The 15302-nt window shown below is 42.2% G+C and overlaps 2 long non-coding RNA genes across 3 annotated transcripts; both read right to left on the reverse strand.

The window, feature by feature from the left end:
- Nucleotides 1-657: 657 nt before the first annotated feature.
- LOC145037380 (uncharacterized) lies at nt 658-3506 on the reverse strand. Of its 2 annotated transcripts, XR_013678799.1 has the most exons (3): nt 2932-3463; nt 2265-2354; nt 658-1100 (listed from the first exon to the last, which is right to left on the reverse strand). It is a non-coding gene; the product is annotated as an uncharacterized LOC145037380 (long non-coding RNA). The 2 variants fall into 2 exon arrangements; XR_013678800.1 differs by lacking the exon at nt 2265-2354 and having other exon boundaries at nt 2932-3506.
- A 10023-nt stretch (nt 3507-13529) lies between these two features.
- On the reverse strand, nt 13530-14820 carry LOC145037382 (uncharacterized). Its single transcript, XR_013678801.1, has 2 exons — nt 14177-14820; nt 13530-13899 (listed from the first exon to the last, which is right to left on the reverse strand). It is a non-coding gene; the product is annotated as an uncharacterized LOC145037382 (long non-coding RNA).
- Nucleotides 14821-15302: the final 482 nt, after the last annotated feature.

Below are 15302 nucleotides of genomic sequence, written 5' to 3' on the forward strand. Positions count from 1 at the left end.
TCTTTAATATATGTCACTCAAGTTACACTCTTGGAGTATGACTCTAAGAATTATTTTTGGAATGAGGTATGAATCATCTTCTTGATTTGACCACTTCAACAATCCATAGCTCCTCTTCTTAGCTATCAGAATGCACTTAGATGATAAATTGTGATAAGGTCTCTTAATCATTAAGATGATCATATAACATGATACTAAAGTACTCTCCCATCTTTTACAGATTTGATAAACTTTTATCCTTCTGCCTAATTTGATTCTTTTCATTCATTTTGCCCTACATCAAAAATTTTCCAATGTATGAGAATTACACTTAACTTGTAAGTGTAAATCATGATGAATAGTCTTATAGATCTTTTGTGGCGCACTTGATCAGTGCACAAGAATGTGTACTCGGTCCCTTAGTCCTTCACTTGACTCACATATAAATGTGAATAAGGAATGAGTCGTAATTTTCCAAAGCTGAAAGTTCTCATTCATCATACTGTACAACTTGTATGATTTCCAAGTTTCTATCCAACTGAAACCTTGGGTGATGAGAATCTTTCCTTATTTGGTAAATTTAGATAGTACCACAAATGAAAGAATCAAATTCATATTTCCATTATTTCTAGAAACATACAAACATCAAGTTTTCATGAACGCCATGGCAAGGAGATATAAAATAAAGTAAAACAAACTTTTATTTATTTATAAAAATTCGGAAAAACTTTTCCTTACAATGCAACTTTAAATGAAAACTATGTTATTACATGTTTCCTAGCAATCTATCATAACTACTAAGAGTAGATCAAGAATCCTATCTTCAATCAAGCAATACAAACCCATCTTCGCGATCAGATTCTGACATACCCCCGGCCAAGGCGGAACACGCCGGGAATGAGACTAAGTTCATGGATCACAGATAAACTGAATATATAGCACAAATACAACGATAAAAAAACTGCATTTGTATTCCATCATTAAGTTTGAATACAAGGTTCTTACAGATAATAATAGTACAGTAGTTGCCTTAAACAGATAAGCAGATATCAAAAACAAGCTAGCTAGGTCGTCTGCAATCAACGGCTAATATTCTGTCTGAACGCTTGGCAAATGATCCCCTAAGAATACATGTAATTTTGAAAGTCAGCACAAAGGTTGTTGAGTGTCACAGGTTTTCTGCTAACCACAGTAATACTTTTAAAAAGTCCAGAAAGTATTTTCTTTGTATGTATAACAACAGTTAAAACAATGTTTGAAATGAGTCTTTAAAAGCCAAAATGTATAGTTTGTATAACTAAAACCATACGTGAAACTGTGTTTGTAATGAATCTTTGAAAGCCAAAACATTATGTTCCATAAGTAATTCCATACTTAAAAACCATTTTGAAAACAATGAAGTCCATGGTTGTACGTGTAACAAATAAAGTTTTCTGCCACGGATGTAATTAACAACCGCAGATACGGATAAACAGACATACGGATATATGGATAAAGTTATCTGCCAAGGTTGATCTTAATAACCACAGATACAGATAAACAGATAAACAACAAGTATATTTGGTATGTGTACACGTAAAGTGTATGATACTTGTTTAAACAGTTGATAAAACTTTGAGTAGAAGCACATAACAAGCCTAAGATATGAGCTCTATAACTCGTATATATATATATATATATATATATATATATATATATATATATATATATATATATATATATAAAACTTATATATTTTTGTGTATTATGAGGTATAATTAGACTACCAAGTTGATAACCGGCTATACAATCATAGTACAAATTTTGTCTGAATGTATATGTTTTTTTTCTTAGTTGTATTATCTTAACAATATAACATATGAAGCTAATGAGGTTTAAAACGATTTTGTTTACTTAATATGTAAGCGTTTAAACAAATATTTCTAAAAATTGTAAAGTATTTACACAAAACAACGAATTTTTGTTTGTGTATTTTGTATTATAAATATTACTTAGTACACGTACTACCATGCACAGACGAGAGCCATACATGAAACACCGAGGGCAGGATCATTTTGGCAATTAAGTTGTTCTGAAATCCAACAACCCATGCGACCCTTCAAACCAAATTCCCCGTACCGTAAGTAGTAGTGTAATAAATACTATTTTTGTGTGATTTATATTGCATAAAAACGGTGGTGTTGTTTGTTTAAACAAAGTATTTATAAAATAGATATATACTAGATATACAAGTAATACATGTATTTCCCTCCAAAATTATTTAAAAGTGAGGCCGTAAGACTCACCTTAATGTGTGGTTGATTGGTTTAGAAAATTGAAGCGAGAAACCGAAACGTTTTGTCGTGAACACGAATCTTCGAGATTAAATTAATTGCCTATAAAATATTAAGATAAATTAATATGTCGAGAGTTGTTTGGTAACTTAACCAACACATAAAGTCCATTTACAAATTTAAATAAATTAATTGGGACCAAGTTTGTTAACTATTTTCAAGTGAGGGGTTATTTTAAATAATTTAAAATAGGGATTTATATGTTTAGGACTTATTTTGTGAAGAAGTTCCATGGAAGGGTATAAGCTAAATAAAAGAAATGGTAGTTTAAGGATTAGGATTTTATTTGCAAAGAAATTTCAAAGGAGGGTGGGTCTTAATTAATTTGAAATGAAGTTTGGTAAATATTGTGATCACCTCCTGTGATCATATGTGCTTACGAACAAAATTTTAAAAAAAATTAAGGAAGGACCTAATTTGGACGATTTTGAGAAATAGGGGCCATATTTATTTATTTTACATATAAGTTTGATCAATTTAAAGGATTCAGAAGGTTATCCTCCTGATGTCGATGCCTGAGGACGAGGGAAGAACAAGAAAAAAAAAGGAATATAACATCGACGGTTCCTGTGATTTTTGATGATGCATGATCGAAATAAGGGAGGTGGAGTGCACTTACGGTGGAGGGAGCAACAGCAGGAGGTGGTTGTGTCTTGAAGCTGTAACAGAGGTGGTGGGTGGTGGCTGTGAATCGGTGGTGACAGCAGATGGTTCCAGGGGCTGTTCTACCTTCGGTTCTTCCTCCTTTTGAGATCACTTTCGTCAGAGAGATACCTGGGGTGATGTAGGTGTTTAATGGAGTTATATGGGTGGCATAATGGTGGGCTTAGGTGGTCAAATGGTGTTGTGTTGTGGGGTGAAGTTTGAAACCAGGAATGAAAGATAGAGAGAGTTTAGAGAGGAAGAGATCAAGACTAGAGAGGGAAGAAGTGGCTGGAGTTGTGAGGAAAATAAACAACTAACCCCTTCTATTTATAGTATAACACATACACAGAATTGCAACCATACCTCCAACCATGCATGTACCTTTGGAAAAACTTGCACTCAAGAAGAAGAGAAGAAGGGAGAAGAAAATCCACGTGAGCTAGAAAGAGTATTGGCTGGCTTCTAAGCCATGTGGGTCCCACATATGGTCTCCCATTTATTAAATGCCCAAAAGTTCACTCATTTTTGGTGTATCGGGACTCGGATATCGAGAAATTTGTCCGAATGTGCCGTTAGATAGAGTTTAATTCAAAGATTCCAAAGCATTAAACCGATTAATTTTTGGAGTTACGGAACTACGCGAAATCGTATTTAAAGTTTTGCGTTTATACGGCTCGCGGTGTCGGTTTTCGTGACTTTTGTGAATATTTTTGTAAAAATTATTTCGAGTGTGAAATTAAATAATAGACTATAACCTGAGACCAAAAATATTATTGGAAATCCCGTCAGCAAAGCGTAAGTGCCTCAACAGATCGATTTAGTTTTACGCGATTAAAGAAAAATTGTATTTCACTGTCTATTTTCTTAAACAGGTAACCACGTACTATGAGAATAGAATAATTGCTTCACACAAAATCAATTTTTTATTGAATTTTCAATTTTTCAGACGTATTCCTAAGGTTACAGTTTATGCAGTTTGATTTGGTTGACGGTTTACACATTTGGAAGTAAGGTATCATCTGTTATCATGTAATAATAGAATGAACTTACTTATCCTACTTAAGATGCACTAAAACTTAGTAATTCAGATTAACACCATATTTAGTGATAGATTGGCGGTTATAATAATAGCCCTAAATTTCGGGTTGTCACAGATTCAGCATACTCTTTCTTTAAGTTTCCTTCACTTTTCCTTTGATTCTTAAAACATCAACATGTGACCCAATCACATTATGTAATAAAAATCAAAGAATAGAAATTTAATCGAGTTAGATAGTGGACTTTACCTGAAGTAGAGTCAAAGTTATTGACTTTACCAACCTTATGATCTTTCAGATAAATTTGGCTGTTTCGCAACCAACGCCCTTTGCTTTTGGCAATAGAACCATATGGATCCTTAGGGAATGGTACATGGGACAATCTCAGATTTAGCCTTTCTCTTTATCAGTTGGTCAATGGAGTTGACTATGGCCAATCTGTGACATCCCGAAATTTAGGTCAAAGACTGTGAACGGTCAAGCTCACAGTAAGTCTCTTTGTAGTTTAAATCATTCAGTTTTGGTGCACCTAATATAAAATAAATGAGTTATTTCAACTATTTTAAGATACCAGATGATATTTTACTTCAAAATGTGTAAATTGATAAACCAATTAATCAACTCAAATTGCAACCATAGGAATGCATCTAAAAAACTGAAAATTTGTGTTAAGCAGTTGTGAGCAATACAAACATTCTTGTAACAACGTAAATTTTCAAATAAATTTTTCATTTAAAATAAAGTGAATTATTTTAACCAAATATAATTATTCCAAATTTCATATCAAAATACAATCATAAAATCCCCAAGATCTCAAAACATCATCAGTGTGTACGCGTCATGCCGGCGCCTTCCCACGGTCCTCGCTAGTACCTGAAACACATACATGACAACTGTAAGCATAAATGCTTAGTGAGTTCCCCAGTATACTACTTACGCATATACGCCCTTCCAGGCCTTGAGATAATCGCCTTCTGGCCCATAACATAATGCCTTCCGGCCCATAACATATTGCCTTCCGGCCCATAACATATTGCCTTCCGGCCCATACACATACACAACAATTTATATATTAATCTTAACACATACAGCACATAGATCATATATCATATATCACATAACATATTGCCTTCCGGCTCGTATAAACATACATAGCACGCATAGCAAATACCCTACCATTTATAGCACGTATAACACAAATCATATCCGACCTTCCGGTCACACAGTCAAACCCTTCCGGGTACAGTATAGTGAGAAGACTCACCTCGCGGGTAATGAAAGCTAGCGACTCCTGAAATCACTTGCACTCGATCCGCCGAGCTACCGACTCCCTATAATATCATATATCCCTTATTAATACTTTTATCTTTCAAGACAACTGACCCTAAGAAATTACATGTAGGTCAACTCTGGTCAACGGTCAACGGTCAACTTGACCGGACTCGGCGAGTGCTAAGGCGACTCGGCGAGTCTAGACGTCCTCACCAAATCCTGATGTTCCCTTTCTACTCGTCGAGTATCCCTCTTGACTCGACGAGTTCCTCGTGGAAGAATCGCGGGGCCACCCCAACTCCACTCGCCGAGTCTGAAGAACAGCTCGACGAGTCCCAGTTAATCTTCAAGCTACTCGCCGAGTCTGTTCATCGGACTCGGCGAGTCCATGCCATGCAGTCGATCAAACTGCTTCCTGAAATACGTATTGTCCCGAAATACACAAGCATGGGACCTTCTGGACCTCTAAACATCCTAATACAGGGTTATAATCGTTTGGGTAACAAGGTAATAATCCATCTAATCACCAAACGGGTTTCATAATCCCTAAATCCGTGCACACATCAATATAACAGAATGGTCTGAAGTATTACCTGAAGAACGCACTCTCTGTGTCCCCAAACCTCAGAACTCGAAACCCTTGCTGTTCCTTCAACCAAAACTCCTTTCCTTATTGCCCGACAATTTCTTCAAGGTTCCAATAGCCTCCAATCTTGCTCTAGATGTCCACAACCGCTAGGGTTCTTCTCGATCGGCTAAAAGACGGACAATGACGGCATATAAGTGCATTAAATACGTTCCAAAACCAAACTGCTAGGGTTTCCGCTGAACAGCGCAGACTCGCCGAGTCCATAATGGACTCGTCGAGTCCAGTCGCGAACCCGCGACCCAGTCTGTGGTCCTACTCGGCGAGTCTGGCTCCAACTCGCTGAGTCCCCTCCTAAAACACCCCAAAAACCATATTATAAAAATACCTGAAATTCCGGGCTGTGACAACTCTCCCCCACTAGGACTAGACTTCGCCCTCGAAGTCTCACTCTGCAAATAACTCCGGATGTTGCTCCCGCATCTCACGCTCCGGCTCCCAAGTCATCTCCGATCCTTTCCGGTGTTGCCATTGAACCAACACCAGTGGTACCTCCTTGTTCCTCAGAACCTTGATCTTCCGATCTCTGATGGCTACTGGTCTCTCGGCGTAATTCAGGCTCGCATCCACCTGAATATCCTCTAATGGAACCACTGCCGATTCATCGGCTATACACTTCCTCAACTGTGATACGTGAAAGGTATTGTGAATCTTTCCCAACTCTACTGGCAACTCCAACCGATAAGCTACCTGGCCTACCCTTGCAATCACACGAAATGGACCTATGAACCGGGGCCCCAACTTGCCCCTCTTCCTGAACCAGATCACTCCTTTCCAAGGAGAAACCTTCAAGAGAATGAAGTCGCCAACCTGGAATTCAAGCTCGGACCGTCGTCTGTCCGCATAACTCTTCTGTCGGCTCTGGGCGGTCAATAACCTCTGTCTAACCTGCTGAATCTGTTCTGTCGTCTGGAGTACGATCTCTGTACTGCCCATCACTCTCTGTCCCACCTCTCCCCAGCAAATGGGGGTCCGACACCTCCTACCATACAACAACTCAAAAGGTGGCATACCAATGCTCGAATGATGGCTGTTGTTGTAGGAAAACTCTGCCAAAGGTAAATGCGCATCCCAGCTACCCCCGAAGTCTAACACACACGCTCGAAGCATGTCCTCCAGTGTCTGAATCGTCCGCTCGCTCTGACCGTCTGTTTGGGGATGGTATGCGGTACTAAAATGCAGTTTAGTACCCAGCTCCTCATGGAATTTCTTCCAGAACCTGGAAGTGAAGCGTACATCGCGGTCCGAAACAATCAAGATCGGCACTCCATGCCGAGATACCACCTCTCTCACATATAACTCCGCCAACCTCTCCGCTGATGAACTCTCGCTGATGGCAAGGAAGTGTGCACTCTTCGTCAATCTATCCACAATCACCCAAATTGCATCGACTCCTCTGGTAGTTCTCGGCAATTTGGTGATGAAATCCATGGTAATCTGTTCCCACTTCCACTCAGGAATCTCCAAAGGCTGCAACTTACCATGCGGTCTCTGGTGCTCGGCCTTAACCCTACGGCAAGTCAAACACCTCTCAACGAACCAGGCGACGTCTCTCTTCATACAAGGCCACCAGTATTCCTTCCTCAAGTCCAAATACATCTTTGTAGCCCGGGATGGATCGAGAATTTCGATCTGTGAGTCTCCTCCATCAAGGTAGCACGCGTACCGCCCACGAATGGTACCCAAATCCGACCCTGAAACGTCAGAAGTCCTCGTCCATCCTTAACGAACTCTGAAATTAACCCAACGACTCGCTCTTTCTTCTGCATCTCGGATCTCACAGCCTCGGCTTGTGCCCCACGAATAGCATCCAATACCGGAGTCATCACCGTCAGTCTCAGACATACATCTCGCAGTGGAGTGCTCTCCGCCCTGCGGCTCAATGCATCGGCTACCACATTAGCCTTGTTCGGGTGGTATAGGATTTCGCAGTCATAATCCTTGACCACATCCAACCATCTTCTCTGACGCATATTTAGGTTGGGTTGATCCATCAAATACTTCAAACTCTTATGGTCCGTGTATATCGTACATCGAACCCCATACAGGTAGTGATGCCACATCTTGAGAGCGAACACTACTGCCCCCAACTCCAAGTCATGCGTGGGATATCTCGCCTCGTGAGGCTTTAGCTGCCTCGAGGCATAAGCTATCACATGGCCTCTCTGCATCAACACTGCACCCAGTCCCGAAATCGATGTGTCGCAATATACGACAAAATCTTCCATCCCCTCCGGGAGAGCTAATACCGGGGCTTCGCACAATCTCTGGCGAAGTGTCTCGAAAGAAGTCTGTTGCTCGGGTCCCCATGAGAATGCAACACCCTTCCGGGTCATTCTGGTGAGCGGTACTACGATCTTGGAGAAGTCTCTAATAAACCTCCGATAGTACCCCGCCAACCCAAGGAAACTCCTGATCTCAGAAGGTGACTTCGGTACCTCCCAACTCATCACTGCCGCGACCTTGGCAGGATCGACCAATATCCCTGCCTGATTAACAACATGTCCAAGAAATTGGACCTCCCGCAACCAGAAGTCACATTTGGAGAATTTTGCATATAGCTTCTCCGACCTCAGTACCCCAAGGACCTCTCTCAAATGTCCCTCATGCTGCTCTCTAGATCGCGAATACACCAGGATATCGTCGATAAATACAATCACAGACCGATCCAGCATCGACCTGCATACCCTGTTCATGAGATCCATGAACACTGTCGGGGCATTGGTGAGCCCGAAAGGCATCACCACGAACTCATAATGCCCATATCGCATCCTAAATGTTGTCTTCTGGACGTCCTCATCCCGCACTCTTACCTGATGGTACCCTGATCTCAGATCGATCTTGGAAAACCAAGATGCCCCTTGCAACTGATCGAATAAATCATCGATCCTCGGTAACGGATAGCGGTTCTTGACCGTCACCTTGTTCAACTCCCGGTAGTCAATGCACATCCGGTGTGAACCATCCTTCTTCTTGACGAACAGAATCGGTGCTCCCCATGGCGAGCTGCTCGGCCGAATAAATCCCTTCCCCAGCAACTCCTGGAGTTGCGAGGACAACTCTTGCATCTCTGGAGGTGCGAGACGATAAGGCACCTTCACAATAGGTGTAGCCCCCGGAATCAGGTCGATACCAAACTCCACTTGCCTCGCAGGAGGCACTCCCGGCAAGTCCTCGGGAAAAACATCTGGAAACTCGCGCACCACTGGAACCTCCTCCACTGACCTCGGCTTCTCGGAGGCCTCCCGCGTATCCATCACATACGCCACAAAACCCTTACATCCCTGCTGTAGACATTGCCTCGCCCTAGCGGCCGAACAAAAAGCTGATCCTGAACGGGTACCCTCGCCGTACACCGTAAGAACTCCCCCACTAGGGTCTCGTATAGTCACCAGCTGGCGCTCACAGTCGATGACAGTGCTGAATCGGCTCAACCAGTCCATGCCCACGATGACACAGACATCACCCATCGCAATAGGAACTAGGTCAATCGGAAACTCAACCCCGAAAATCTCTAGTACGCATCCCCGAAGAACCTCCGTGGCACAAACCACCCCCTCGGCCGCTATAGAAACGCTCAGAGGCCGACTTAACGGCTCAGGACTAATGCTGATATACTGACTAAAAGCTAAAGATACAAAGGACCTACTCGCACCCGAATCAAATAACACTAGAGCAGGCATAGTGTTCACAAGAAAAGTACCTACACATATATTAACATAAGCATAACATCTCGACTTTAAATAAATACGTGAATTACAGCATACCTGCCACAACATCGGGCGCAGCGCGGACCTCCTCCGCAGTCAGCTGGAAGGCTCTCCCGCGAGCCCTCGGGGCCTCGACCTTCGTCGGTCGAGTCTCAGTAGTCCTGGTAGTAGGTGTAGATCCCTGACGAAGCTGCGGGCACTCGGCCTTTCGATGGCCTGTCTGGTTGCAATGAAAACAAACCATAAACCCCTTAGGATAATCCCTTGCAATGTGTCCTTCCTTGTCACACTTGTAGCAACCACCAGCTCGGCACGCCCCCTCATGACTTTTGCCGCACTTCCCGCAAGTGCGGCCCTTCTGACCTCCCGTCCTCAAATCAGCGGACCTGATCCGCTTGGCTGCCGGCTGAGACTGAGCCGGCCGCCGGTCCACCTGCCGAGACTCGGCGTCCTCCCTGGCCTGGGTCTCCAACTCGATCTCGCGCTTCCTGGCATTTGCCTGAAGCTCAGTGAAAGTACGATAGGTGGAGTTTGACACAAACTCCAGGATATCCCTCCTCAAAACGCCTAAGTACCGGCTCATCCGTGACTGCTCTGTAGACACCAACTCGGGGCAGAACATCGCCCTCTCGTGAAACTTCCGTGTGACCACCGCAACCGAATCAGTACCCTGCTTAAGGGTCAAGAACTCCTGAATCAATCGTTCCCTCTCCACTGGGGGAACGTACTCGTCCCTGAACATGTCAGTAAACCTCTCCCATATCACTGCTGAAATCTCCATCAGAGTGAAGTTCGCCGTCACGAACTTCCACCAATCCTTCGCTCCCAGACGGAGCTGGTTCAAAGCGAACCGTACCCTCAGGTGCTCTGGGCATGAGCAAGTGTAGAAGCACCCTTCAATGTCGGCGATCCACCTCATCGCAGCAATCGGATCCTGCGTCCCATCGAACTCAGGGGGTTTCGTGTTGCTGAATTCCCGAAATAGCAACGAATCGCCCCCTTGCGGCCTGGCAGCGGCCACGGCTGCGGTAGCGACAGCGGCTGCAGTCTCAGTCAGTGCGGCGTACCGCTCTTCGAACGTCTCCATCAGAGTGGTCTTAATAGACCCAAACATCTCCGGGATCTCAGCCCGGATCGCTGCAGCTACCTCTTCCTGTATCATCTGACGAATAGCCTCGTCGCTCACACCGCTCGAACTCGCCCCGTGGCGTATGGTAACCATGATGTCTCTGAAATACAACATAAAATTATCAGAGACTCCATCAAGTACAATTGTACTCGATAACGCAACCCTACTTAGTCCCCGATATCCAGGGATTCTTACTTGGGTCTTCCACCGACCCGGTGTCTTCGGTAGTACGGGCCCAATACTACCGACCACACCGTATCAGTATTCGTCCCAAATCTTCCTCCCCAAACCCCGAATAGTGAGTACTCTACTTGATATGCACTATCTACCTACGCTACCAAACATCTCATATCGGTAAACTCCCTAGACTAAGGCATCACAAATCAGGCCACTCTAGTCCTATCATGAATACTTAGTCTTCTAGCATGCATAACAATTCATAATTCATTGCATAACATAACATTGTAAGGTATTCTGGGGATCTTTACCGTTCGGGCGCTGGCTGAACGTACACACTGCTTCTTCTTGTTTATCACTTTACCATTTATAAAAGTTTATGCCTTTATTATTTTATTTTATTTTTATTTTTTTTATTTTCCTCAAATCCTCGGTTTGAGTTCAGTTACACCCGAAGGTACACCCGAATCCCTCAAACCAAGGCTCTGATACCAATTGTAACAACGTAAATTTTCAAATAAAATTTTCATTTAAAATAAAGTGAATTATTTCAACCAAATATAATTATTCCAAATTTCATATCAAAATACAATCATAAAATCCCCAAGATCTCAAAACATCATCAGTGTGTACGCGTCATGCCGGCGCCTTCCCACGGTCCTCGCTAGTACCTGAAACACATACATGACAACTGTAAGCATAAATGCTTAGTGAGTTCCCCAGTATACTACTTACGCATATACGCCCTTCCAGGCCTTGAGATAATCGCCTTCCGGCCCATAACATATTGCCTTCCGGCCCATAACATAATGCCTTTCGGCCCATAACATATTGCCTTCCGGCCCATAACATATTGCCTTCCGGCCCATACACATACACAACAATTTATATATTAATCTTAACACATATAGCACATAGATCATATATCACATAACATATTGCCTTCCGGCCCGTATAAACATACATAGCATGCATAGCAAATACCCTACCATTTATAGCACATATAACACAAATCATATCCGACCTTCCGGTCACACAGTCAAACCCTTCCGGGTACAGTATAGTGAGAAGACTCACCTCGCGGGTAATGAAAGCTAGCGACTCCTGAAATCTCTCGCACTCGATCCGCCGAGCTACCGACTCCCTATAATATCATATATCCCTTATTAATACTTTTATCTTTCAAGACAACTGACCCTAAGAAATTACATGTAGGTCAACTCTGGTCAACGGTCAACGGTCAACTTGACCGGACTCGGCGAGTGCTAAGGCGACTCGGCGAGTCTAGACGTCCTCACCAAATCCTGATGTTCCCTTTCTACTCGTCGAGTATCCCTCTTGACTCGACGAGTTCCTCGTGGAAGAATCGCGGGGCCACCCCGACTCCACTCGCCGAGTCTGAAGAACAGCTCGACGAGTCCCAGTTAATCTTCAAGCTACTCGCCGAGTCTGTTCATCGGACTCGGTGAGTCCATGCCATGCAGTCGATCAAACTGCTTCCTGAAATACGTATTGTCCCGAAATACACAAGCATGGGACCTTCTGGACCTCTAAACATCCTAATACAGGGTTATAATCGTTTGGGTAACAAGGTAATAATCCATCTAATCACCAAACGGGTTTCATAAACCCTAAATCCGTGCACACATCAATATAACAGAATGGTCCGAAGTATTACCTGAAGAACGCACTCTCTGTGTCCCCAAACCTCAGAACTCGAAACCCTTGCTGTTCCTTCAACCAAAACTCCTCTCCTTCTTGCCCGACAATTTCTTCAAGGTTCCAATAGCCTCCAATCTTGCTCTAGATGTCCACAGCCGCTAGGGTTCTTCTCAATCGGCTAAAAGACGGACAATGACGGCATATAAGTGCATTAAATACGTTCCAAAACCAAACGGCTAGGGTTTCCGTTGAACAGCGCAGACTCGCCGAGTCCATAATGGACTTGTCGAGTCCAGTCGCGAACCCGCGACCCAGTCTGTGGTCCTACTCGGCGAGTCTGGCTCCAACTCGCCGAGTCCCCTCCTAAAACACCCCAAAAACCATATTATAAAAATACCTGAAATTCCGGGCTGTTACAATTCTAGTCTCGTAGTACATGTTTCCCTAATTCAGAAAATATAAAAACCATCCAAAACAAAGTTCATATGCACAGGATACGGCCGTTTTAAGAATCCAAAACCAGTATAATATTGATTTCTTAAAAACCACGAAAACTGTTTCTATCAATTGAGGAACTTGCACACGTCAAATAGAGATTCCGAAAGCATTTTTGGATTCAAACTATAGCCTAATATTTAATTTCATATTTGAAATATTTTTGGATAAAAATGTTTATAAAAGTAAAAAATCAGACGTTCTTAGATTTATTAATTGCGAAACCTTAAACTATTTATTTCAACGTGATATCTATTATTGGTTATGTATTTTGATATATATATATATATATATATATATATATATATATATATATATACACACACTTATACAAATGGAAAACACCAATAATACCATACACAAACATTACACACTTATTGAAACAAATACATTATTGAAATACAAACACAAATACATATATTGAAATAAATAAATAACAATAAATAAATAAATAAAAATAAAGAAATAAATAAATACAGAGAAATAAATAAATAAGTAAAGAAAGACAACAGAACAAATAAAATTTACAGCCAATTGATTTTTCGTCTACATTTCAACTTATCTAAAATTACACACAAAAATAAACACATAATTACACACAAAGGAAACGTGTGTTTCCTTCTCAAAGCTGACAATGAATCATCAATGCCTTAACATCAGTTTTCTTGCCTTCTACTCCTTCGTTCCAGTCAAGAACACCTCCAATGGAGGTAATCAGTCAAACTAAGAGATGATCAAACATCCAGCTTCCTACTTTCTTATTATGTGTATCATGTTCCAGTCAAGAACACTCTTGTTCTTGATTCTCAGGTACCTGCAACAAGAAATTGTTCAATGTAAAATGATCTAACCAAAACTCTCATCGATCCCCTATCAAAAATCAAACACAAACACTTTCCCACTCACCAACTGTTCACGATGAGAACAACCAAACCATCGATATCTATCCAAACAAAAGAAAACCATAGCACACAAACACGCGAGATTATTGTAATCTATCTTCCTTCCCTACGATCAGAACCATCCTAAAACACCCACTTAGGTTCTACCCACTACTGTGAAACAATCAAAGAAAAATAAAAGAAGCAAACCTGTTATTGATCAAACAAACAGTGGAAGGGAGGCACCGAGGATTAGCTATCCCCTCCATCCCTCTTTTCCCATCGACCTTCACCACCAAACTCCCCCACCGGAGATGCTTCCCTCACGATTCCACCACCAACAACCCTTTGTTTCTTCTTATCCTGTCTCACTGATTTCACAACTCAAACCAAAACACTTCAATGGATTGCTATAAAAAAATGAGAAAGGATAAGGAAACCTGTGAATGATGATCAAACCACCGAAGGCCCGCCTTCGTTACCGCTGCTGCCTTGCTGCATTCGCTTCACCCTCCTCTCCCACCAGTGTCGATTTCCCTTTTCGATGAACAGCGAGAGCCTACGACCTCTTGTTTTGCTCACCCTTGATTGCGATTCCTCAACCCCTCGCACCTCAGAACCGGATGAGAAGGAAACCCGCCAATTCGATCCTTCTCATTCTTCAGTCTAGTTGAACCAATTTGATTTATGCCTTCGATTTGCTTCGACCCGTTCGTCTTTCCCATCTCAATCAGACAAAGACGAACATGAGAGGATCTTTCCTTTGGTCCCCATTGCATCACAAATCATCCACCGTTCAGACATCGCCTTCGTCTTCCTCATGTTCATCTGTGTTCCTCGAGACTTCTTTGAAGTTTGAATGATTGTATCCCCTTTATCACCTTACCCGATCAAAATAAATGGAGCGGGTTTAAAGACCCTAATCTCCTTTAGATGGATCCAGTAGTCAGGTATGGAGCTTCAACCATAAAAGAAAACGGGCTCCGAGTTGACCAGTCAAAAGTCAAGGGTAACTCACACTTCCATTTAAATTTATCAAAATCTACCCTGATTTGACCAATACCTACAAGACCAGTCTCAATCCCCAAATAGTGATACCATTTATTCACAACAGCCCCTCCCATGGAGATTCTTTACAATATCAGTCCCTAGTTATATGAGTTTTGGAAAATCAAGCCCTAGAGTCTATTTATTTTGACAGAGACCACCATATATTTACTAATTAGTATCAAAACTACCCTTTGGTTTATTAGGAAATATAAATATCCGCGGTGATTCATTTTAAGAACGAGGAATGTCACGCAACAAATCTCACGACAAGTTTCTCAAAAGAAAT

The sequence above is a fragment of the Lactuca saligna genome, chromosome 3, assembly GCF_052625555.1.
Source record: "Lactuca saligna cultivar CGN05327 chromosome 3, ASM5262555v1, whole genome shotgun sequence".
NCBI lineage: Eukaryota > Viridiplantae > Streptophyta > Magnoliopsida > Asterales > Asteraceae > Lactuca > Lactuca saligna.